Source organism: Lithobates pipiens, unplaced genomic scaffold (assembly GCF_037356315.1).
Source record: "Lithobates pipiens isolate NorthernLeopardFrog02 unplaced genomic scaffold, aLitPip1_a1.2 Scaffold_13, whole genome shotgun sequence".
NCBI classification, from domain to species: domain Eukaryota; kingdom Metazoa; phylum Chordata; class Amphibia; order Anura; family Ranidae; genus Lithobates; species Lithobates pipiens.
This window is the reverse complement of record NW_027507718.1, coordinates 232,505,790-232,533,310: the sequence shown is the minus strand read 5'-3', so window position 1 is coordinate 232,533,310 and position 27,521 is coordinate 232,505,790. Positions and strand designations below refer to the sequence as shown.

The 27,521-nt window shown below is 40.0% G+C and overlaps 1 long non-coding RNA gene across 1 annotated transcript in view; it reads right to left on the bottom strand.

The window, feature by feature from the left end:
* LOC143974702 (uncharacterized) overlaps positions 1-27,521 on the bottom strand; it is a 244,376-nt gene that overhangs the window by 49,761 nt on the left and 167,094 nt on the right. The window lies entirely within an intron of this gene.

Sequence of the window (27,521 nt, the reverse complement as noted above, 5' to 3'; positions counted from 1 at the left end):
GACTAAACCAAATTCTGTCCTCGCCCTTTTAAACATAGGAATAGATCTCTTCCCCACTATGCACCAACCAGTCATATCTCACACAGTTCTAGCAGCCTGCTTAATGTTACTCAGAAATTGGAAATCAACTTTAGCCCATAATCTTTCAGACGTGGAATGAGTGGTTGACCATAATTATGCTTTTGAGCGCATTTTAGCGATGAATGCTATGAAACATGAGGCCTTTTGTAAGTCATGGAGTATATGGACGAGCAAGAGGGGACTCCCCACAGACACGTCCAGCCATTAACTCCATTGTATATACAACTGGAAATGTATATTCATCTACTTTGGTGACTTGCTTATAAGCCAATAAAAAATCTATTGACACAGAATAAGAGGGAGGTGAAGCCTTCATGAATCTACATGTCATATCTTGCCCCCATTGTGTTTAGCTGGTTATTGTGCATGAAGGAGGAGGAAGGGAGTGAGCTGTCATTTACCACCACTGTATACACCCACATGTGTGAGAGGTAGGGAGTGGGCTGTCATTTACCACCACTGTATACACCCATATGTGTGACTCTATAGTCACACGGGCTGCTCAGATGTGATATGAAAGAAATGCTCAGCACAGAAACGCACTAAAAACTATGCACTAGCAGAACTGCCAACACTGCTCTGCAAAATCCCTAGCTAAACTGGGAACTTGGACAGAAGGTGGGAGATAGAGAACAGCAGGAACAACCAGGTTTTTTGCAGAATAAAGCACACAAAACTCATAGTGACTGAGTGAGTATGAACAGCATGTAATACACAATTTTTTGTTAGTTTTTTATGATGTGGGTTTAGTGATGAAGAGTAAGAAAGAGTTAACAAGACTGAGACATTTATTTTAGTGTCTTGTTTGTCGCAATGACCACAGAATAGATAAGGTCTGGTAAGAACTGGTTGCGAACCTATGTCTGATGGGATCTCGCTATCAGAGGGGACCTGGCTAGTGACCTTGGATGTATAGGCCTTGTACAATTCGATCCCCCATGACTTGGGGGTTCGGACAGTCGAGAGCTTTATAGTGGAGGATGGGCGCATCCCTCCCAACTACATGAAATTCATTTTGGATCTCCTACATTTTATCCTTACCAACAATATTTTTATGTTCGGGCGCTCCCACTACCTCCAGGTGCAGGGGGTGGCTATGGGGACCAAATGTGCCCCCTCATATGCCAACCTGTACCTGGGGGGCTGGGAGCGCCAGATCTTTCGCCAATAAAATCTGCAGCGATTCTTTGATTTAATTCCAATGTGGCGAAGATTCATTGATGACATCTTTTTTATCTGGACAGGTAATGAGAAGGATCTAGATACCTTTGTGAACTTGCTGGGGACCAATTCCTTTAATTTAAAATTTACCATGGAAAAGAGTCTTTCCAGGATAACTTTCCTTGATGTGCAAATCTTCACTGATTTAGGGGGAGGGATTCAGTCCACTCTCCACCGTAAAACCACTGCGGCAAATTCACTTTTACATGCATCCAGTTCACACCCGTCCCCTCTGATAGCGAGCATCCCATATGGACAGTATCTCTGTCTAAGACGGAACTGTAGTAACCATGAAGATTTTGCCCTAGAGGCTAGGAAATTAAGACTGCGCCTTCGTCAAAGAGGCTACAGCAATAAGAGCTTAAAAAGGGCATATACGCAAGCTAGGAAACAAAATAGGGCCTCCCTAATACATGGTCACAGACCATCAAAGACCTTTGGGGATGTTAGATTCATCACCACATTCAACGAACAACACTTGCAAGTAAAAGGAATCCTCCAGAGATATTGGTATCTCCTGAAGGGGGATCCCCTTTTAGCTAAACATCTCCCGGAATATCCGGGCATTACTTACAGGAGATCACGATCCCTGAAGGATTCCTTAGTACAAAGCCATTTCTCCCCTCCCTCGACGGTGGGACGTAGACGAACAGGATGTGCCCCCTGCCACAAATGTGGTTTTTGCAGATACCTACATGCGTCGGGATCTATACGCCTGCCAAATGGTCATTTATTTAAGCCTAAATTTGCTGTGACATGTCAATCGGTGGGGGTAGTGTACATTATGATCTGTCAGTGTAATGCTTTCTATGTTGGGAAAACCAAACGTCCCTTTTTCCACCGCATCAGGGACCATGTGTCCCTGGTGCGTGGGAAAAAGATGAAAACCCCAATTAGCCGACATTTTGGTTTGTACCATCAGTTCAATGATAACCTCATGCATTTCTTCCCATTTGAATACGTCCCTCCAGGAGAAAGAGGGGGTGATTATAACCACACTCTCTTACAACGAGAGACCCGGTGGATATTCAATTTAGAAGCCACTCGGTCTCCCGGACTTAATGATGCGATTAGTTTCAAACCTTTTCTTTAGAATTTAGGATCCATGACCCTTTTTTTTCTTTTTTTTTTTTTTTCTCTGCCCTTGGGATGTGAAAATATATTGCACTAATATGAGTATATTACGGTTTATATTGGATATTTAGTGGATTGTGATGAACGCTCCGTATTTTATGAGGGATCCTCTGCACGTTTCCCATTTTAGGAGTCTGTACGGGCACCCCGGGGCAGGTTTGACCTATAACCCATTCAAACCAGTTATGGGTTTGGTCAACCTGCCCCGTTTCTAAATGCGAGGTTTTTTATTGCCCGTTTGTTGCAAATAACTGTTTTTTTGCCATCATTTAAAACCGGGCATTATTTGGGGATTGGCGATTGTATTGGGCCATTCCCATCCCCGTATATTTGCAATTTGTTCTGTCCGAGAAGAAGACCAGGGCATAATGCCCATTTCTATCATGGTCGCTTGCCTCTAACAAGCGTTATGCTCAGTCTGAGTGTGGATATGGACAGACAACTATTGGCAAACTCCCTGACTTTGGCCATATTCCAAAATGGCCGATGCGCTGTAAGGACGTGGTCTACGTCCTCCGCGCATGCGCAGTACGAAATGTACGTGCAGCTAGGAGGTCCTCGCTACAGGTGTGCCCGCAGCCCGGCGGTGACGTCAGACGCCGCCGGGCTGGAGGCACGAGTTAAGACGCCGGTCCCGTCAGTGTCGATTAGGCAAGCGGCGGGAGAAGACACGTGGGGCCGCTCCCCAACGGATGAGCACTTGAACCACCTCGATTACAATATTATTATCTTACAAAACAGGTAGGAATGGGATAGTTTTGGTGGGACTCAGAGGATGTTCCTCGGGGCCCAATTGGAACTATTTTATCTATATCTCCAAGGCAAACATACATTAATGATTGGGATGTGGTCCCTATTTTCTATTTTTTGTTTTTTAGATCTGCACAGATAAATATCTCGTGTTCAAAAACATATTTTGTTTAACTTTCATCTGACAATACACGGAGTTTGCTGGTATTGGACATGTTTAACTGGTTCTAATTCAGCCATTTCCTGGGTTTTTTGCCAGGTATGTTCTTAATATTAATTTTTGATTGCCATATGAATGTTACACTCAAATGGCCTAGACATACTATATAATCTCTTCTCGTGCCTCTGCAGACTCGTGGGAAAGATTGGGGATCCCAAACGCTGTTTTCATCACATTCCACTTATTTGGTGGAAAAAGAGGAGAATTTAAACTTTTTTCGTTTAAGCAACAATCAATATTTACAATAACGATATATAATTACATAAATTCACAAACCATATGGGGTAAGATGTTCTTGTTTTTTGTTGTTGTTTGCAATTCAATCTGCAATCTCCAAAATGGAGAATTATATTACTATTTGTCTATCTAATAGATTTGGGATGCCACTCACAGGAGTGAGTGTCTGTTTCCATCAATTAATTAATTTGTTATTTATTAGTTATAAGAATTATGTCCTGTTTTTTATTATTGCAGAGGTAGTTGATTCATTCTTTGTATGTATCTTCTCTGATTCAGTCTTATGTATGCACAGAATTATTTATGTTTATGTTTTGTATATTTTCAGTACTCTATCTATTGCTGTATGCTGCAATTGTCCTGAGGAAGCTCAGAAGAGCGAAACATGTAGGAAAGAAACAATGCAGGCCAAATCATATACAAATGTGGTAATCTGTGGAGTTTTGTAGGCTTCTGTACTAACTTTTGTATATTTATATTTTTCATATTGTATATGTATGGACAAAATTGTCTTTTTCCTCTGAGAAATGCTTTTTGTACACTTAATAAAACTTTATTGATTTTACTTATTGTTTGTACACATTTGGTACCGTTAAGAAAGTCCCGGGGGTTGGTTACCCTCCAGTCCCCTTTATTCATTTCCCCTTTCTCTTTTAAAATCTATGTCTGACAAAGTCAACCGTCAGCATTTCATGACCTATGAATTATTTCTGAGATAATATGTCTCATGTGATGAACTCTGTCCTACCTCCCTTCTCTTTAAGTTGTGCAATCCTCTTTGTCTTTATTCTGTATAAAGGGACAGCCCATCCTACCATTAAAGCTAAGCATTCTTTGAAACAGCTATTTTGTCTTGTGCATTGAATGCTTCTAGAGCTCTGATACAGATACACTTTCAGACCGGACCAATTTGCTGGTCAAAGACCAGACCACTTTTTGCGATTCGGCACTGCGTCGCTTTAACTGACAATTGCGCGGTCGTGCGACGTGGCTCCCAAACAAAATTAACGTCCTTTTTTTCCCACAAATAGAGCTTTCTTTTGGTGGTATTTGATCACCTCTGCGGTTTTTATTTTTTGCGCTATAAACAAAAATAGAGCGATAATTTTGAAAAAAACGCATTATTTTTTACTTTTTGTAATAATAAATATCCCCCAAAAATATATAAAAAAACATTTTTTTCCCTCAGTTTAGGCCGATACGTATTCTTCTACATATTTTTGGTAAAAAAAATCGCAATGAGCGATTATTGATTGGTTTGCGCAAAAGTTATAGCGTTTACAAAATAGGGATAGTTTTATAGCATTTTTATTAATAATTTTTTATTATTTTTTTTTACTAGTAATGGCGGCGATCTGCCGGCGGCGCGCTCCCGATGGCACGGCGGCAACGAATATTGGACGTACATGTACGCCAATATGCCTGCCCGTGCCATTCTGTCGACGTACATCGTCGTGCGCTGGTCGGGAAGTGGTTAAAGTAACAGTCTTTGGGAGACTGATTTGAAAATAGTAAAATAGAGGCTCTTAAGGAAAGAGCCAGACGGACAATCAGGGGGATTCTACCAACCTTTTGCTTCTCTTTCTATTGCTGTATAGAGTATAAGAATATTGTTTAGAGCTTATATTATTGTTGTACATTACAAAAGGGTCTTGTAAGGTGAGACAACAACCCTTGGTAGGTTTGTATAAGTGGTCTGTAAACAAATTAAAAATGGGTGAGGGAGAAAGTAAAGAATACCCCCACCTAATCCCAGAGAGACATGTAAAGATTATGTGCCCAGAGTATGTGGAACGGATTATTTTTTGATAAATCCTTTCATAGACAATCTGGCTGGATGGACTGAAAATATGTGCAGTAGCTTACCCTTCCCGAAAACACAGGCGTAAATGACCAATTCCATATGGATATGGTCAGAGGACTCTGAGGGATAAGAAAGCTTTTCCATGGTACACAGGAGACCCCGAGTGGGACATGAAGTACATGAAGGAAGCAGTGGAAATCTGGCTAATTGTAGCTTCTCACTGTTACAACCTTGATCTAGGATACATTTCATGTACCTCTTACAAGGCCAGATTAAAACAAGGATTATCCCCAGTTTACCACAAGCAGTGCCATCTCTCCAAAGAGGAGGAAGACATCAGACCCATTATTAAGCAATTCCTGAAACAAGGAATTTTAAGACCCATCATATCGCCTTATAACACCCCTATAAACCCCATCAAAAAGAGTGATGGATCATACAGGTTTGTAAAGGATCTCCAAGCCATAAATAACCTTGTGATTCCAATTGCCCCTATTGTATCTGATGTGCCATCTCTAATTACCTCCATACCTGCCTCAGCAATGTGTTTTTCAGTTATTAATTAAAGTAATGTTTACTGCTAGCTTTCTCCTATAGAGGGCGCCAAATAACCAGTAAACGCTTTTTAAGGTTTTATACACTCACCTGCAGTCTACTTAATAGCTCTCCAGGCCACCTTACAGTCTTGGGCACCTAGCCATGGTTTGGTCCTTCTTCAGTACATCAATGACCTACTGTTGTGTAGTCCCTCCCAGGAAGCCTGTCAGAAAGATTCTGTTTTATTGTTAGAACATCTAGCACAGACAGGTCACAAAGTGTCTAAGAAAAAGCTGCAATGGTGTCAGGAAACTGCTGAGTGTCTTGGTTTTACTCTGTCTCATGATGAAAGGAGAATCAGTCACAAGAGAGCTGTGGCTCTCGTGGGTCTGCCCTGTCCACATAACAAGAAGGAAATATTAACCTTCTTAGGTATGACTGGTTACTGCTGCCAATTGATACCTGATTGCTCCTACTATGATAACTTGCTGAGACAAGCTGCTCTACCTGACAGCCCTGACCTTGTGAAATGGAATGATGAAATGGTTAATGCTTTTGTATATCTTAAAACTGCTATGGTAACAGCTCCAGGTTTGGGATTACCTGAATATTTCATTTGTTTGCAAGGGACAACTGTAAAACTACGGCTGAGGTCCTTGCACAAGAGCATGGAGGAAAGCTGAGACTTGTAGCCTTTTTTTGAGTAATCCCAGTTCCGGTACAAGGCATGCCTGCATGTCTGAGGGCTTTGGCCTCTTGTGCCATGGCTGTAGAAATGGCTACATAATTTACATTAGGCCACCCTATGCAACTACACACTACACACCAGATTGTGTATCTGCTAAAAAAAATCTTAATAACCAACATTTGTCTGCACAACGACTAAGTGGGTATGAAGTCATCTTCATGAGCAACCTCTCCCTGCAGATCAGGTACAGCACCACCACGGCAGGCCCTGGTGTTGGTGTTTTAACTTAGGAAATTCCTTAAATAAAGGTCAAAAGATATGCCAAAGCTCACAGTTTAATATATCTTTAAATAGAGATTTGTCCTCCATGTTTCACACAATAACTCAGAACTTAATACAAATTTAAGTACCATCTTGAATAGGGGAGATGGTATTAACAACCCTGTGAGTTTAGTTTTGAACCAGTTGATCATGGGCGCCGTTTCTGAAAGTTTTCAGGATACTATAAGCCAACGATAATTTTTCCTAAGGGATAGTGTATATGTATTTTGCGGCAAGAATTGCTATCCATGGATGCTGGTTGGTGATGTTATTTGGCTTCATTGATTCCAGTGATGAGAATCATAGGGGGTAAAAAAGGAAAGCACCAACATCTTTTGAAAGCTAGTGCATATCCCAGGTACCCCCTTAATTAAACACATAGAAAAAACAGAGTTGTTTTCTGATAAAGACCAAGCCTGGGCATGGTTTCCCTCATGGACCAGATGGGGAATAGAAATAATGAAAAGATTAAATAACTACTCCAAAATTATGGACAAAATCATGGAAAATAATTCTGTAGAGATCAAACTGTTAAGTATTGGACAAAGGGTTATTTGTAAGCACGTAGCTATCAAATCCATAAGTGCTGCTCTGTCTGGACTCTGTGAAGTAATGAACACTGGATTCATAATATCAGTATCGAAGTTCCAGATTACTATGATATAATTGATAAACCCCTAAAGCAGGTGTCAAACCTCCAAGCTGAAGCCAGGCATATTGCCAAAGATGGATGGAATCCCTTTCAGCCCCAGAAGATTTGGCTGCTCAATGACCAGGCCATTTTTTGCGATACAGCCCTGCGTACTTTAACTGACAATTGCGCGGTCGTGCGATGATGTACCCAAACAAAACTGATGTCCTTTTTTTTCCACAAATAGAGCTTTCTTTTGGTGGTATTTGATCATCTCTGCGATTTTTATTTTTTGCGCTATAAACAAAAAAATTGTAAATTTTGAAAAAAACTCAATATTTTGTACTTTTTGCTTTAATAAATAACCCAATTTTTTACTAGTAATGACAGTAATCTGAGATTTTTATCGGGACTGCAACATTATTGCGGACAGATTGGACACTTTTTACATTTCTGGGACCATTGGCATTTATAGAGCATCAGTGCTATAAAGATGCACTGATTACTGTGTAAATGTCACTGGCAGGGAAGGGGTTAACAGTAGAGGGCGATCAAGGGATCAAGGGGTTAACTTTATTATCTAGGGAGTGATTCTAACTGTGGGGGGGTGGTACTGCCTGGGTGAGGAGAGCAATCGTTGTTCATACTTAGTATGAACAACAGATCGCTCTCCTCACCCCTGACAGAAATCTGTCTGTTTACATTGACAGATCTCTGTTCCGTCTCTGTGTGGAGCGATCGCGGGTGCCCGGTGGTCATCACAACTGCCGGGCATGCGCAACGGCTCTGGCGTGGCACCGGGCGCTTGCGCCCCCTAGTAGTCAAAAGGTGAGCCAACGTATAGCTACGACGGTTCGACCCAAGGAAGCCAACCTGCCGCAGAATAACTGCAGCGGCTGGTCAGGAATGGGCTAAGAGACTAGGAAGTTTCAGTGATATTTTTTGGTTCCATTCTCTCGGACAGGCAGGAATGTTAATTTTAATGTGCCTGGCTTTGAGAGAGAGAGGGAGAGAGAGGGAGAGAGAGATATTGTTCAAGCTTATTTAATGTATCTGTAATTATACAACGCAGCGAAAAGATCCCACGCAGAGAATATTAAGGGATCATGGTGAAATCACTTTGTAATTTAAGAGGGGATTGAAGGGTGAGAAAAAGTTAACAAGAGACATTAAATAGCTGACAGATGAGTATCTTTGTTTTAGTGTCTTGTTTATTGCAATGACCACAGAATAGATAAGGTCTGGTAAGAACTGGTTGTGAACCTACATCTTCAGACAAAGTCAACCGTCAGCATTTGATGACCTATGAACTAGTTTAAATTATGTCTGAGACATTATGTCTCGTGATGAACTCTGTCCTCCCTCCCTCCTCTTTAAATTGTGCAATCTTCTTTGCCTTTAACCTGTATAAAGGGACAGGCCATCCTACCATTAAAGCTAAGCATTCTTTGAAACGGCTATTTTGTCTTGTGCATTGAATGCTTTCAGAGCTCTGATACAGAATAACCACTGATCGTCCTGGAATTGAGCAGAAATTACCCTAATGCCACATACATGTGGCCGTTTTTCCCGTCGGAAAAACCTTCAGAGTTTATTCCGACGGGAAAACCGGGGTTTCAACAGAGTTCCTCTAAAACTGTCTTGCATACACACGATCACACCAAAGTCCGATCGGCAAGAATGTGGTGATGTACAACACGTACGACGGGACTAGAAAAAGGAAGTTCAATAACCAGTAGCCAATAGCCTCCGTCTCGTACTTCCTTTAGAGCATGCGTCGTTTTTGGTCTGTTGGAACAGCATACAGACGAGCAGTTTTTACCGATAGGAATTGGTTCCATCGGAAATATTTAAAACATGTTCTATTTCAAGGTCCATCAGAATTTTCGAGAAAAAAAAAGTCAGATGAGGCATAAACATGATCGGAATATACGATGACAAGCTTCCGTCTAACTTTTTATGTCGGACATGCCGCTCGTTTGTATGTGGCATTAGCCTTAAAAGCATCTGCTAGTAAAGTATGAGTAGGCACTTGTGCCACTACTACATTAACTCAAGGTCAGTGACCCTCATAAACTGTCTGCGAGGCTCTGCAATGTCAGGAAAAATTGTAGTAGTGTCAGTGTCAAATAACTGCACATGCTTTTCTATATAGAACAAAGGGTGCTTAATATCAGTATGGTACAGTAATATAGCTGCTATTGCTGACCTCTCCTGGAAAACTGTACCAGCCAAGCTATCCTGCAGATCCCCTGACAATGTTTTCTGTGTCTCTGACTTGGAATAAATATGGAGATCAGGAAGTCTGGCTTTGTTGCTTACATTCTTGTTATGGGTCGATCGCTTGAAGCAAGAGGCAATCAAGCAAATAGTTATTGGAGAAAAGAGTTAGCAATGACAGCCTCCATACTTCTCTTTGTACAGGTTTATTTTAATTCTACTGAGGCTGAAGATGGACTATACCCTTCAGAATATATAGATAAAACAGTCTCTAGAAGCAGTCAACAAGTAAAGATTAAAGACTAGAATGTAAAATTTTTATCAGAACGCCCTGTGAACACTGGGGTTGATTTACTAAAACTAGAGAGTGCAAAATCGAATGCAGTTCTACACAGAAATGAATCAACTTCCAAGCTTTTTTGTGTCAAAGCTTAATTGAACAAGCTGAAGTTAGAAGCTGGTTGGCTACCATGCACAGCTGCACCAGATTTTGCACTCCCCACTTTAATATATCACAATTAAATTAGCCCAAAATATTTCATGATTTCAGCATGGAAGCATATACGTTACGAGTATGGTAACGCCTATTACAGTACATTTGTTGCAACATATGACTTGATCTGGTTTTTATTACTGTGGTAAGAAAATAATTATTTACTAGTACCAATAAAAATATCTGTTGACTGCCTGGGGAAATATTACATACACATACCAAAAAAAAAAAAAAAGACACAAACTGGTTTGTAATTAATTTTGTAGAAGTGCGGTGCTAATAGAGACAGCTATCGAAAAAGCACACACATTAGTAAGGTAAATAAGACCCCTGGGATTCACATACAGATTGCCTGGAAATTCATATTGATTAGTCCTTTAACACATAAGGGACAAGTGTTCTCAGACAGAAAGAAACCTGTAAGAGCAGAATTTATGGCTTATTAACCCCTTGCTAGGTTAAGGGAGATGGCATCTGCACCACATTTATGAAGAACATTAAGGGAGAAGAGAAAGAAGCTAAGAACTAAATAGCTATTTGTACGTTGTACCCGGAGGGGGAAAGAGGGTATTTCCTGCTTATTCCTGGCTGTGACCCCTTCATTTTTTCACCATGACATGCCAGTTAGATTGAATTAAGATTATGCATAATTAGATTTCCCATCATCTATTGGGAAATCCAAGACTACATTTTGTGATGATTGTCTTACATTCACTGGAAATTCACCATCTTGAAAATCTGAGATTTTAGCTCAAATCCTAATTTGTTTATATATCACCCTCTGTATCCACCATAAAGAATGTTTGTAAATACCACAAATGAGCACAGAGAAAGGAGATCAAATGTAAGTGAATATAGGCGGATGAAGTACTTTAGCTTGCCTGCTGTTACTAAATACGAAGCCAAAACCCTACTGTAAATGTCGGCACATATTTATGATAGTTGATAATTATTGTGAAAAACTACTGTGATACAAATATGAAATTAATGTCCAAAAATAGAATTCTAGAGCAATATTCCTTTACAAGCCATGACACATTATTAGTTCAATGCCTATCATAGTAAATGAGTGTAGAGGGCATATTAATGAAGCAATTAATCTGGCATTCACTAAACATTCACTGCAGGTGAATCTTCCTGGTGCATGTGCTTTAAATGACATGTACAGCGGAAGGTTGGGTGGGACTTTACATGCATCATGTAGGGTTTTTAAGAAATACACAAATCAGAAAATTATAAAAAGAAGAGTATACTTAATTTTATTTATATATTAAAATGTTTATATATATATATATATATATATATATATATATATATATATATATTAAAATTTTGCAGACAAACAACTTTAAAAAGATTGTTACAGTATGACTTATCCAGGGTGTTGTTATCCTGGCTGGGGTATCCGAGAAGTCGGCCTACGCATTTTGCAGGAAGACCCGCTTTAACGGGGGCCTCAGATTTAGAGGATAATTTTTATATAAATGCATACACTGCAATGATAATGCATAGACAAATATTATTGACAACAGCATTGTTTCTGCATGTTACCTAGGTTTTGAAAACTACCAGTAATATATTTCAGTTATGATAGAAGAAAATGGTGATCTAACAGATTATTCGAAGGTATAATAAAGGTATAAAGAGACCTACTTTATACATTGGACAAAACATGGAGGAGAGAGAAAGAGAAGAAGGGTTTGTTCAAAAAGCATATTGCATATATACCCAACATACTGAGGGTATAGATATGTTTGCATGGCTTTCAACCATCCACAAACCAAAAGTATATATATAATTAAGAGGTAAATTCACCTGTTCATCTGTAAGATGTTAGTAAACAACTCGATGGAAATTTTAGCCTGGGGAACCCATGGGGATTGACCGCAAAACTGAGGGGGCTGCTATGGCTGACCTGAGCCCCTTCTAGAAATACTTATTGTGTATTATTGGGATCTTAGTGGACTCTATGGTAACCAGAGACCCCCTCACATAAGAGCCACCCCCCCCTTACATCACAGACTGAGAAGATCCCCTTTGTGTCAGAGACCCCCCTTACAGTGTATATACAGGGGGGCTTTGATATAAGAGGAAATGCTGGGGACAAAGTCCCCCTTATATGAAAGTTTCCCTTTACACCAGAGTCCATAGCATTCTTCACATCAGGTTTCCCAGTGTAAGGGGGAACTGTGATATAAGGTGTAACACTGTAGACACTGGTGTAAGGGGGAATGCTGTGGACTCTGATGTAAAGGAGGACTCAGATTAGAGGGGGGCACTGTGGCATATGTAATATTTGCAAACAAATTTCTCCTTATAGAGCATTTTAGGTGGCGAGGAGGCGTTGTATCACCTCCACACCACCTGCTTTTTAACTACTTGAACGCCACACTGCACACAGTTGCGGAGCTCTTGCTGAGTGGCATCATTCACTTGAATGGGTCACAGTCAGCAGGTGCTACACCTGCTGAAAGCAAAAAGGGGTATAACTGCAGCAGCCGCTGCCTCTACAGCTAAAAGGTGGTAGCGGATAAGGGGCGGTAAAAGAATGGCTCAGCTGCAGAGTTTTCCTGTCCCTCAACCACTAGTGTAAACAACTAAATGTTTTAATAAGTAAAAAAAAAATTAAGTGTTTTATTTTTTTTTTTAACATTGATAAGTGTTAAAAAAATATTTAATACATTTAAAATGTTTGTTCACATTTATTTATAAGAGTGTGTGTGTGTGTGTGTGTGTGTGTGTGTATATATATATATATATATATATATATATATATATATATATATATATATATATATACGTGTGTTTGAGCTTTGGGGTGCACACCCTAATGAAAGGGGCTGCGTACGTCTATGTTATGTACTATGTTCTCTATGACATATATAGTAGGTTTAGTGTACATTACTCCACCATATAATTCAGAGGTACAATACTGCAGAAGATTGGTGCATTTATTGCGGAGCATCCTGGTATCCCCTTATTAATAATGGGGGATTTTAATAATGTATGAAATCCAAGCATAGATCATCAACCCGTGGGTACTGGGTCAGAAACTCCATTTTCTAGGCAGCTACAGGAATTAGGGTTGTATGATTTGTGACAGTTGTTTAACCCTACAATAATGACTTACTCATGCTGCTCTTTTACTTATAAGTCCTTATCCAGGATTGACCTGGCTGTGGGAACGGAGCTAATGCTCCCATTACAATCAGATATACAATATTTGGCGAGAGGTATTTCAGACCACTCGCCAATATTATTTCCCTTGAATAATATTAAACCATGTATTAAGCCTAATTGGCTTCTGTGTTACAGGTACTACTGCAGGGAAGTTCCATTCGTTGAGCCCTTGCTGATTTTTTTTTCCTATAATGACCAGTAAGCTCCTTCCCAGGTGGTATGGGATACCATGAAGGCTTTTTTGAGAGGGCTATTGATACAAGCCTTCAGCACCTTTAGAAAATCTAGCACAGAATGGGAGACAACCCTTTCAGCAGAGATGCAACAAAAAAAATTTCAATACATTCAGGATCCTACGCCCCAAAATCACTCTGCATGTAAAGATATACAGGTTTTATATAAAAGCACGGCTATGGATAAAGCTAAACAAGCACAATTCTTTACACGATATATATATATATATATATATATATATATATTTAGAGGAAGGAGAGAGAAATGGGAAATGCTGGCAGTGATTGCTAAATCCCAGACTCAAACCAACTTTGTTTCTTCAATCCTTATGCCAACGGGTAATATTTCTCATAAACAAGAGGCTATTGGGGGTTATTTACTAAATAAAAATCCACTTTGCACTGCAAGTGCATTTGGAAGTAAAGTCGCTGTAGATCCGAGGGGGTCATGCAAGGAAAATAAAAAAGCTTGCACATGATTGGATGATAAAACCAGCAGAGCTTCCACCTATTTCAGATCTACCCCTTAGATTTAGAGTGACTTTACTTCCAAATGCACTTTCATTGCAATTTCAAGTGCACTTGCAGTGCAAAGTGGATTTTCCTTTCGTAAATAACCCCTATTGCATCTTCTTTTTGCACTTTTTCTAAGGATTTATAGCAAAGTAAGTCACCTATCAATTAAAGCAGCTTTGAGATTTCTTGATTTCTTGATCACCCCGGAGATACCTTCTATCTCTAGTTGGGATAGAAAAAGTCTAGATGCACCCCTAACATTAGAAGAGATAGCTAAAGCAGTATCAGAATCTCCCAGTGGGAAGGCACCAGGTATTGACGGTTATAACCCCATATACACTATCAGATTTTCTGCTGAGTTTTTCCTTCAGATTTACCAAAACCATATAATATGAGGACAAACCTTAGGAGTTTCAATGTGTTTGTAATCAGGCAGGCCCTTGCACTACATGGTTTTGGTAAATCTGAAGGAAAAACTCAGCAGATAATCTGAGTGTGTATGGGGCTTTACTATCAGCAATATATAAAATATAGGGTGATGTATTATCACTTGAGTTGCTGATGATGCTCAACCAGCTGTTTACATTGTTTGAGCTTCCAGAATCCATGAAAGATGCTAATAGTATAGTAATACCTAAACCAGATAAAGACCATACATTACCTGAGTCTTACCAGCCGATATCATTGCTGAACTCTGACGTCAAGATCCTGGCTAGGGTCTTGGCTACCAGACTAAGCAGTGTTATACAAAAGATAATTCAACCTAATCAGTCAGGCTTTATCCCTGAAAGATCTACAGCAATGAATTTGAGAAGGCATTTTTAAAATCTGCAAATACCATCGAATAACATGGGGAATAGGGGGGTACTGTCTCTCGACGCTGCCAAGGCATTTGACATCGTTGAATGGACATATCTGTTGGAGGTTTTGGAGATGTATCGATTTGGAGATGGATTTGTGCGATGACTTAAGCTTTTGTATTCTGCCCCATGGGCATATTTACAAATGAATGGATTTATCTCAGACTTTTTTACTTTGCCTAAAGGTACTAGGCAGGGGTGCCCACTTTTCCATTGCTGTTTGCATTGGCTATTGAACTGCTAGTGATAACCATCAGACAGTCAATACTATTAAGGGGTTTAGACAGGGAGAAAGGGAGGACAAGCTTTGCCTAAACACAGATGACGCCTTATTATTTTTAGGAGATATGAATCAATTTTTGACCTCTGTTATGACATTGATAGAAATTTTTGTCTCATTCTTTGGCTTTGCCATAAACTGGGATAAGTCTGTCCTACTTCCAATAGATCAATCCTCCCCAATCCTACCGCAGAGTGCCTATCAGATAAAGGTAGTGACCTCTTTTTAATACTTAGGCATCTGGGTGTATCCCAAAATAGAGGAATATTTGAACTATAATTTTACCCCTGTATTAGACAAGTTTAGGGTGAAGAGTAGGATTTGGACCAAATTACCTCTCTGTGGTGGGACAAGCAAATTTAATAAAAAATGTTTTGGATACACCTTAAGTGGTTTAAAATATAGATTCAGTATTGCGTACTTTTATATGGAAAGGGCAGAACCCCAGAATTAGTCTATTGATACTACAGCTCCCCAAAGATGAAGGGGCATTGCCTGCACCTAATGCTAAATTGTACTTCTTAGCAGCTCAAATGCAATAAGCTGCAGGATGGTGATTAATAAACCGGGCAGATCCTGTTCAATCTATGCTTTTGAGTAGATCTGGCTACAATTTTATAACTCAAATTGAATCCAGGCCCTTTGTATATGCTACTCAAAGTACTCATTCACAAAGTTTGGCAGGAAGTGAGGTGTATTATGCAATATGAGAACATTTCAACATACGCATCAATATAGGGAAATACAAACTATCCAAATTAGAGGTGTTTGAGTCTTGGCATGCGCTGAGAATCCATTATATCACACAATTATATAAAGATACTACCTTTAGAACATTTCAGGATCTCCATACGATGTACCCACTACGCTCTCATGCTTTTTTCAATATTCACAGTTGCGCAATGCTGTATAGTCTCAGTTTTAAGATAAAAAAACCTAACATACAGAATATGCCACTTATAAATATATTTACTAAGTCACAGGTTAGAAAGCGCCTTATTTCTTTTATATATAGCCTTTTTATTTGACAATACCAGAGGAAAGCCGCCTACCCGGGTAGAAGGGGTTGGGAAGTGGATTTGCCTTTAGTAAATAACCCCCATAGTGTCTGTATCACCCCAACAATGTTTTTCTCAGATATTTATAATTCATAGAGCGTATAGGACTCCACTTAAACTGTATCAGTGGGGTAGGCATGATACATCGAAATGGCTGAGATGCTCAAGATCCCCTGCAGATTTACTGCATATGTTGTGGAAATGTCCTAAATTATTTAGCTATTGGCAAAATTTGGTATACATCATTAATGGTGTTTATCAATCCCGCATAGAAATGGACTCTAAGGTGTGTATACTGTGCTTTTAAGAAAAGGAAAGATATTCAATGGAAGAAAAAATATCTATTAATAGGTTCTTATTTATAGCATGAAAAATTATAGCTCTAAACTGCGAGCGTTGCGACGAGATCGGCGCCAAATTCAAAAAGTAAAACACACAGTATACATACAGTATAATGTAATCTTACAGATTACATTGCTGTATGTAATAATTTCACATCCCCAGTATCCTGCATGCAGTTTTATATTATAAAAACTGTTCTTTATACCTGGAAAATGGAGATTGTCCATATCAACCAAAACTGTCCATTTACATCAAAAATGATTTTAGACCAGCTAGAAAACAGCGATAATAAATTAGAATCACTCAAAGAATTAAGCGATAGTGATTTGTGGGGAGATCCGTCATCAAATATTGAAAAGTAATGACAGTGACAATTCTGCAACTGAGCAAATTTCAGTTTTTTTTATTTGATTACATTATTGAATAATTTTTATCATTATTATATTATTATTTGGTACAATTATTTATAATTATTTATTATATTATAATTTATGATTTCATTTTTCAAACTTTATCATACCCGAGATGTCTGCTTTAAATGACAGTTGTGGTATTACTACCAGTGAATATGTGGTGAAATCACTGGAAGTATATGACCCGTTAAATTAATAAGAGGGTCCCATTGCACTCAAAAATTCCCAATTTAGTGCTCCTCCAATGATTGAAATTCCAGCCTTGGATATATCAAATTTGTTTTGCCCTCAGTAGAGATCGGAATACCACCTCTTCTTCTCCTTCTCCTCTCTGTCAAACATTGAGCATAAAATTAAGAGGAAACAGGAAAGATGCCCGAGGATAGTGTAAAACTGGTATTTTTATTTAGATTCTTTCACAACTAGGGCGTTTTGCAGACGCTATAGCGTTAGAAATAGTGCCTGCAATCCGCCCTCAAACTGCTGCACCATTGTCTCCAGTGAACCCGAGGGATAAAAATTGAAAACAATGGGGCAGCACTGCAATACCACTGGTAAAACGCCGCTATTGCGGCATATTGTGGGCTGTTTTAACCCTTTCTCGGCCGCTAGCGGGGGGTAAAAGCACCACGCTAGCGGCCGAAATGAGCCACAAATCCAACGGTAAATCGCTGCAAAAAATAGCGGAGTTTTACCGCCAGCGCTAAGTCCTCTTAAACACCATTAAAATAGGTAATGAACTTACATCAATAAAAGACTGATACACAATTTTATAAGGAGAAGTGTTCTAGCGAGCCATGGAATGCTTCCTGTATTCCATACACCACAAATGATGTAGCGGAAGTGACTTCTGGACCCCACAGGGCCTAATCCGATACTTCCACCATGCCATTTCCAGTGTATGGAATGCTGCTAGAACAGTTTTTTTTAACAGGCCTGGAAAGTTTGCAAAAATCATAAATGTAGATTTTTTTACTATGTTACCAAAGTTTTTCAGCAAGGCATTTGATATTATATAGTTTTTCAGCAAGGCATTTGATACAATTCCACATATAATAAAGCACTTAGGGAAAAAGAATCCCTTGAGAGAGTACAACATGGGGGGGGGGGGGGGGTACAGTGTTGGCCAGCACTACAGAGGAAAAACATTTGGGGGTACTCATTTCATATGATTGCAAAATGGGCAAACAGTGTGACCAGGCAGTGGGAATAGCATACAGAATTCTAGGGTACATCACTATAGGGATCACCAGATGGAGGAAGGAGGTTCTGATTCCCCTAATAAAGATCTTTAGTGAGACCTCATTTAGAATACTGTGTCTAGTTCTGGAGACCTCACTTACACAAAGATAAGATAGAACGATATATATATATACACACACACTATAATTTTTAAATAGTGAAGGGGTTCCCGGATAATATATTAAATATTCACGGATTATAATATAATAAATAATTATGAATAATTATTCAATAATGTAATCAAATCAAAAGCACTGAATTTGCTCAGTTGCAGAATTGTCGCTGTCATTAGATTTAGTGTTTGATGATGAATTTCCCCACAAACCGCTATCACTCAATTCTGCAAGTGATTCTAATTTGTTTTCTAGCAGGTCTAAAACCACTTTTGACATAAAGTGTTTTTTTTGGTTGCTATGGGCAATCTCCAAAATTCCAGGCAGAAAAAACAGTATATATAATATAAAAGTGCATGCAGGGCACTGGACAGACCACTAGGGACAAAGGGGATGTGTATTTTTTTATACAGTACTGTAATCTGAAAGATTACAGTGTATTGTATATGTACTGTGTTTTTTGAATTTGGCGCCGATCTCCGCTCTTGTGCGTAGCAACGTCGCAGGGAATGGAGCTCAGCGGCACTCGGCACTGAGTGAATCGAGCGAGGAGACAGCTCGCTCACACAGCGGGGAGACATTACAGGATCCAGGGGACAAGGTAAGTAACTTTCTCTGTATCCTGCAATGCGATCCCGAGTCTGGCTCGGGGTTACCGCTAATGGTACTGAAATTCCACCCCGAGCCAGACTCTGGAATACCACCAGGGAGGTTAATCACCACTGGGTTTTTATTTTTAAGCAAAAAAAGACTGAAAATTTGGGGAAAAAAATATATATTTTGTACTTACTGTTATAAAACATATCCAATCAAAAAATCGAGAGAAAAATGTATTCTGCTACATGACTTTAGTAAAAAAAAAAAATGACAATAAGAGTATATTAATTTGTTACTGCAAAAGTTCTAGTGTCTACAAACTATGGTATACAATGGATATAAAAAAAATTCAGGAAAGACCTACTAGAACAGCTGAACAGTGGGGTTAATCAGAGGCACTTTAAATTACGGCAGGTGTGTATTGACTACAATTTAACATGAGCTTGAGGCCAGGTTCACACTGGTACGACAAACGCTCCGACATTGGGAGATCATATCGCATGACGGGTGAAAATCAATGTTTCCCTATGGGAGCCGTCTTAACTGGTTTGACATAAGTCGGTTCGACTTTGTAAATGCTCCCTGTACTACTTTGGTCTGACATTGATCCTTGTCCTAACCATCTGACTTTGGCATCCGACATTGTGTTATTTCCTGCCCCCTGCTGTAGCCCCTCCCATTGTGTGTCAGTTTTGATTGGTCAAAGGACAAGTTGTACTATCTGAAAAGTCGGATCAAAGTAGTATCCTGTTCATGAAAGTTGGATGGATGTAGGACCAATGTAGGACCAATGTAGGACTGATAAATTCGAAGCTGTAAATCAAATGTGAGATACACACAATAATGTCAACAAATTTTCCAAAAAAGCTGCGCTACAATAAGCAAATGGCTATATAATATCTAACTCAAATAGCATAATAAAAGAAAACAGGAAATGGTGAGATAAACCTTATTCAATTTACCATATAGTGTTAACCCATGTGACATAGATTAAATACAAAAATATGAAAGGTTACATACAAATGCAAATTTGATAAAAAAAACATACACCACAACCACTAGGATCTGGATATTGTCTCTAAAAAAAACCCCTAGATATAAAGGGTTAATTAGTCCACTTTTCAGGTCAAACAATATTCCATAGGGTCTCCACTGTGATGTTAAACACAACACCCATAAAGAAGTGCCACAGAAAAGAGCAAGGATCCTCCACCACCAACAATACTGCCACTAACCAGATGCTTTGATCCTTTGTGAGAGATCAGATGCCGCCAATGGCTTATCACCCAGCCAGGGTCTATGTAGCAGAGAAGGTAGATCCCGTTTTGAAATGCTCCACTCAGGCAATAATTATGCTTTTACGTACACACCGCTCATTTCCCACATACAAGTGAAAGGAACCACTATAGCGTAATACTGTAAATTACCTCTCTTCATGGGGGCGCGGAGAAGAGGCCGGAGAGAGTGGAGAAGTCGGAAGAGACCCCCCAAGTCGGAAGAAGACCCTGGAGCTGCCTAATTAATGACTTTAAAAACCTGTCTAGTGTGTTTTTTTAATTGACACTTTTTCCCCCCAGGTGAATGGGTAGGGGTACGATGTACCCCATACTCATTCACATAGGGTGGGGGGCCGGGATTTGGGGAGCCCCTTAGTAAAGGGGACTCCTGGATCCCAATAAACCCTCCACCCACAGATCCCGACAATGGCCAGGGTTGTCGGGAAGAGGCCCCTTGTCCTCATCAACATGGGGACAAGGTGCTTTGGGGTGGGGGCCGCAGGGCCCAAAGCACCCACCCCCCATGTTGAGGACCTGGTACGGTTCAGGAGGGGTTGCTCGTTCATCCCCACCCCCTTTCCTGACTGGCCAGGCTGCGTGCTCGAATAAGGGTCTGTTGTGGATTTTGAGAGGACCCCCACGCCGTTTTTTTGTCGCACTAGTGTGAACCCGGCCTAAATGTGATTGCTTTATTCTGAACACAGCCACGTCCCCATTCATTTTATTGTTCTATTTTTACTTCCCTCCAGCTAAAATATTTCAGTTTGTTTTTCAATTGAGTTTATAGGTCACATTAAAGGTGGGAAAAGTTCTGAAATGATTTATCTTTGTCAAATATTTTAACGTCACAGAAACCGGACATTTTAACAGGGGTGTGTAGACTTTATATATCCACTGTATACATTAGAATTTATGCATCTATACATGCCATACTGTAACACCAGTGATCAGTGAACTACAGTGAGACTGTAATAGGGTGGTGGACAATCTAGCGCTAACAGACACTGGCTGTGAGGGTCTCTAACTGACACTGAGGTTGTTAGTGACACTGAGCCCTTGTACACACGGTCGGAGAATCTATCGGAACGAGTCTTATCGGACCGTGTCGTCAGATAATCCGACTGTGTGTGGTATGCATCGGACTGAATCCGTCCGAATCTCCGTCCGACCCAATTTTCCAACATGTTGGAAATATTTCCCGACCAACTGGGCCGGACGGACCTAATCCGATCATGTGTAGAGCATTTTCATCGGACCAAGTGCCACGCATGCTCAGATCAAATTCCTACATCAAAGCTATTGGCTACTAGCCTGAATGTAGTCCCATCGTAACGAAATTACGTCATCACGTTCTGAAAGATCGGATTTTTCGACAACTTGGCCCGACCGTGTGTATGCAACAGTTTCGGACACAATCCGTCGGACTAAATCCGACGGGCAAAATCCGACGGATTTGGTTGGCAAAATCTCCGACCGTGTGTACGTGGGCTAAGACCCCTTTCACACTGAGGGCGTTTTGCAGGAACTACAGCGTTAAAAATAGCACCTGCTATCTGCCCTCAAACAGCTGCTTCATTGTCTCCAGTGTGAAAGACCAAGGGCTTTCACATTGGAGCTGTGTGCTGGCAGGGCATCAGGAAAAGTCCTGCCAGAAGCTTCTTTGGAGCGTGTTTACCGCTCCTCCACCGCTGCTCCCCATTGAAATCAATGGGGCAGCGCGGCTATACCGCTGGAAAAACACCGCTATTGAGGCGCATTGCGGGCGGGTCTAACCCTTTCACAGCCACTAGCGGGGGTTAAAAGGGCCCCGCTATTTGCTGAAACGCGCCGCAAATTCACTAAAAATAACAGCGTTTTACTGCCGACGCTATTGGCGGTACAGTGTGAAAGGGGTCTAATACAGTAATAATTCTGTACACTGACGCTGTACTAATGACACTGGCTGGGAAGAGGTTAACATCTAGGAGTAATCAAGGAGTTAACTGTGTGCCCAACAAGTGTAATGTGTGTAATGTGTGCTGCTTTTACTTACTAATCTTTGCATTTTAGCAAAGTCAAATCCCTGGACAGTGGCATATAATTAAAAGGAAAATGTCAGGCATTTGGCAAGCAATTGAACTGAATATATTTGCATTTTGTTGGATGAAAGTTAGTAAATGGCAACATCATATAAAAAGGAGCTCACTGGTTCGGCTGACACATTTACCACTTTCCGAAAGTAATTCATATTTAAATTCCCACAGTGTTTTGGAAGGAAAGATTTTTATGCCTTCTTGCTGCATTTGATAGAGAATATGGAGGCTGCCACCACCAACTTCATCTGCTGGAAATGCCAATTGTCTGGCTGTTGTGCTGATTTGATGGCTTTATTATCTAGAAGAAGTATTCTGATTTGGAGTCGAACTCCTTCCAGACTTTTTAATCTGCATGCTTGTTCCCGGATCATTGACTCAGGGTTTGATTACAAAATAGACTGTGCACTTTGCAAAGTGCAGTTGCTGCAGAGCTTAGTAAATTAACAGAAATCTGCTGACTTCCATCATCCAATCATGTGCAAGCTCTTGAGCAACTGCACATGCAGAATGCAACTGCACTTTGCAAAGTGCACAGTCTATTTGCCTTCAGGTGGGAGGTTTAAGTGCCTGGGTGTAACTTTATTGTTTTTTACTTTCACTACACTAACACTTACTTTCAAAACACTTTGTACATTACCTATACATGGCACTAGCACTCTGTGCATTACATAGACTGGATTCATGCAATCTGTACATTACATACACCATTCACTTTACAACTGCACTGTAAAATCAGGGCTGTCTTTAAGGCAGGGCAAAAGGGGCAGCTGCCCTGGGCCCTGTCATTGTTGTGGGGCCCAAAACAATTGCCTCATACTTGCCAACTATTCAGGTTTAAATTCCCTTGCCCCTTGAAGTTTTAGTCCTGTGCTGTGTCCCAATATCTCAGTGTGAAGTGCTGCTACTAATGCTGTCCAGCTCTGCCCTATTGTTGTGTACAGGTGAATCACCTGCAACCCTGTGTTTACATGTAAATAACCGGCATGCATATGTAAATAGTGGCGACAATACTAAGTAAATAGTTGCGGCCAGCAGCATTGATATGTAAATAAAGGAGGCATTCATATGTATATCATGCTCCCCTGCTGTGTGGAGATGCTGTGCTGTAACCTCTAGCAACCAGTCAGTAAGCAGTAATGAAATGCTATAACTGCTGGCAACCAGTCGCAACTGCTGCCTGATCTGATACAGTAAACTGATTTTAAGTCTAGCTGCTATTTATTGTATGTCTCAGAGCAGGTGGAGAGGGAAATTGCATGGGGGGGCCCAAGAATTTTTTTGCCCAGGGTCCAATCAATATTAAAGACGGCCCTGTGTAAAATACATACAACTTAAGCTTACATTACACACCTAACATCTGTACTCTGTTCATGACATACTCGTGTGTGTGTGTGTGTGTGTGTGTGTGTGTGTGTGTGTGTGTGTGTGTGTGTGTGTATATACAGTATATACAGGTGCATCTCACAGAATTTGAATATCATCAAAAAGTAGATTTATTTTAGTAATTAAACTCAAAAAGTGAAGATTGTACAGTGCCTTGCGAAAGTATTCATCCCCCTTGAACTTTTCAACCTTTTGCCACATTTCAGGCTTCAAACATAAAGATATAACATTTTTATTTTTTGTGAAGAATCACCAACAAGTGGGACACAATTGTGAAGTGGAACGAAATCTATTGGATTTTTGAAACTTTTTTAACTAATAAAAAAATGAAAAGTGGGGCGTGCAAAATTATTCGGCCCCCTTGCGTTAATACTTTGTAGAGCCACCTTTTGCTGCGATTACAGCTGCAAGTCACTTGGGGTATGTCTCTATCAGTTTTGCACATTGAGAGACTGAAATTCTTGCCCATTCTTCCTTGCAAAACAGCTCGAGCTCAGTGAGGTTGGATGACAGAGCATTTGTGAACAGCAGTTTTCAGCTCTTTCCACAGATTCTCGATTGGATTCAGGTCTGGACTTTGACTTGGCCATTCTAACACCTGGATACATTTATTTGTGAACCATTCCTTTGTAGATTTTGATGTATGTTTGGGATCATTGTCTTGTTGGAAGATAAATCTCCGTCCCAGTTTCAGGTCTTTTGCAGACTCCAACAGGTTTTCATCCAGAATGGTCCTGTATTTGGCTGCATCCATCTTCCCCTCAATTTTAACCATCGTCCCTGTCCCTGCTGAAGAAAAGCAGGCCCAAACCATGATGCTGCCACCACCATGTTTGACAGTGGGGATGGTGTGTTGAGGGTGATGAGCTGTGTTGCTTTTACGCCAAACATATCGTTTTGCATTGTGGGCAAAAAGTTCGATTTTGGTTTCATCTGACCAGAGCACCTTCTTCCACATGTTTGGTGTGTCTCCTAGGTGGCTTGTGGCAAACTTTAGACGAGACCTTTTATGGATATCTTTGAGAAATGGCTTTCTTCTTGCCACTCTTCCATAAAGGCCAGATTTGTGCAGTGTACGACTGATTGTTGTCCTATGGACAGACTCTCCCACCTCAGCTGTAGTTCTCTGCAGTTCATCCAGAGTGATCATGGGCCTCTTGGCTGCATCTCTGATCAGTCTTCTCCTTGTCTGAGCTGAAAGTTTAGAGGGACGGCCAGGTCTAGGTAGATTTGCAGTTGTATGATACTCCTTCCATTTCAAAATGATCGCTTGCACAGTGCTCCTTGGGATGTTTAAAGCTTGGGAAATCTTTTTGCATCCAAATCTGGCTTTAAACTTCTCCACAACAGTATTACGGACCTACCTGGTGTGTTCCTTGGTCTTCATGATGCTCTCTGCACTTTCAACAGAACCCTGAGACTATCACAGAGCAGGTGCATTTATACAGAGACTTGATTACACACAGGTGGATTCTATTTATCACCATCAGTCATTTAGGACAACATTGGATCATTCAGAGATCCTCGCTGAACTTCTGGAGTGAGTTTGCTGCACTGAAAGTAAAGGGGCCGAATAATTTTGCACGCACCACTTTTCAGTTTTTTATTTGCTAAAAAAGTTAAAATTATCCAGTAGATTTCGTTCCACTTCACAATTGTGTCTCACTTGTTGGTGATTCTTCACAAAAAATTAAAATTTTATATCTTTATGTTTGAAGCCTGAAATGTGGCAAAAGGTTGAAAAGTTCAAGGGGGCCGAATACTTTTGCAAGGCACTGTATATTACATAGATTCGTTACAGACAGAGTGATATATTTCAAGCATTTCTTTCTTTTAATTTTAATGATTATGGTTTACAGCTAGTGAAAACCCAAAATTGAATATCTCAGAAAAATAGAATATAACATAAGACCAATAAAAAAAAAAAAGGATTTTAATACAGAAATATTGACTTACTGAAAAGTATGTCCATGTACAGTATAGTATAAACTCATTTATTGGTCGGGGCTCCTTTTGCATGAATTACTGCATCAATGCGGTGTGGCATGGAGGCGATCAGCCTGTGGCACTGTTGATGTGTTATGGAAGCCCAGGTTTCTTTGATAGTGGCCTTCAGCTTGTCTGCATTGTTGGGTCTGGTGTCTCACATCTTCCTCTTGACAATAACCCACAGATTGTCTATGGGGTTTAGGTCAGGCAGGTTTTCTGGCCAATTAAGCAGTGATACTATGATCATTAAACCAGGTATTGATTGTTTTGGCCATGTGGACAAGTGCCAAGTCTTGCTGAAAAATGAAATCAGCATCCCCACAAAGATGGTCAGCAGAGAGAAGCTGCACTGACTTTGGGCTTGATAAAACACAGCAGACCAACACCAGCAGATGGCATGGCTCCCCAAATCATCACTGATTGTGAAAACTTCATACTGGACCTCATCCAACTTGGATTCTATGCCTCTCCACTCTTCCTCCAGACTCTGGGACCTTGATTTCCAAATAAAATGAAAAATTTACCTTCATCTGAAAAGAGGACTTTGGGCCACTGAGCAACAGTCCAGTCCCTTTTCTCCTTAGCTGAGGTATGACAGTGCTGATATTGTCTCTGGTTCAGGAGTGGCTTGACACAAGGAATGCAACAGTTGTAGCCCATATCCTGGATACATCTGTGTAAGGTGGCTCTTGAAGCAATGACACCAGTCATAGTCCACTCCTTGTGAATCACCCCCAGATTCTTCAATGGCCTTTGCTTCACAATCCTCTATAGGCTATGGTTATTACTGTTGCTTGTGCACCTTTTTCTACCACACTTTTTCCTTCCATTCAAATTTTGATTAATATACTTAGATACAGCACTCTGTGAACAGCCAACTTCTTTAGTAATTTCCTTTTGTGACTTACCCTCCTTGTGAAGGGTGTCAATGACTGTCTTCTGGACAACTGTCAAGTCAGCCGTCTTCCCCATGATTGTGTAACCTGCTGAACCAGACTGAGAGGCAATTTAAAGGCTCAGGAAACCTTTGCAGGTGTTTAGAGTTCATAAGCTGATTAGAATGCGATACCATGAGTCTACAGTATTGAACTTTTTCACAATATTCAAAACCTTGGAGATAATGAATTTTGGATTTTGACTAGCTGTAAGCCATAATCATCAAAATTAAACAAAAGAATGGCTTGAAATATTGTATATCACTCTGTGTGTAATGAATCTATAATAATATAATATCATAATGTAATATAATATAATATAATATAATATAATATAATATAATATATAATAATATAATAATATATGAGTTTCACTTTTTGAACTGGATTACTGATATAAATACACTTTTGAATGCATCTGTATATGTAATTGGTCATTGGTTAAATAAGGGTTGATCAGATGGATGTGTAAAAAGACAAGCGAATATCTTTATTTTTTTCTTGCATATTTGTATAAGCTTTTAATTATTTTGACATGTAAAAAAAATGGTGTTTTATAAAAAATCTTAATGGTGTGGCACCATTAAAGTCGGTGTGTCCTTCTTGCAAATGCCCTTTAATGGTATTCAGAGCACAATGTTGAGCCTGCCAAACTGGAATAAAGTCAAGATTCGTCCTATGGAGAACTTTC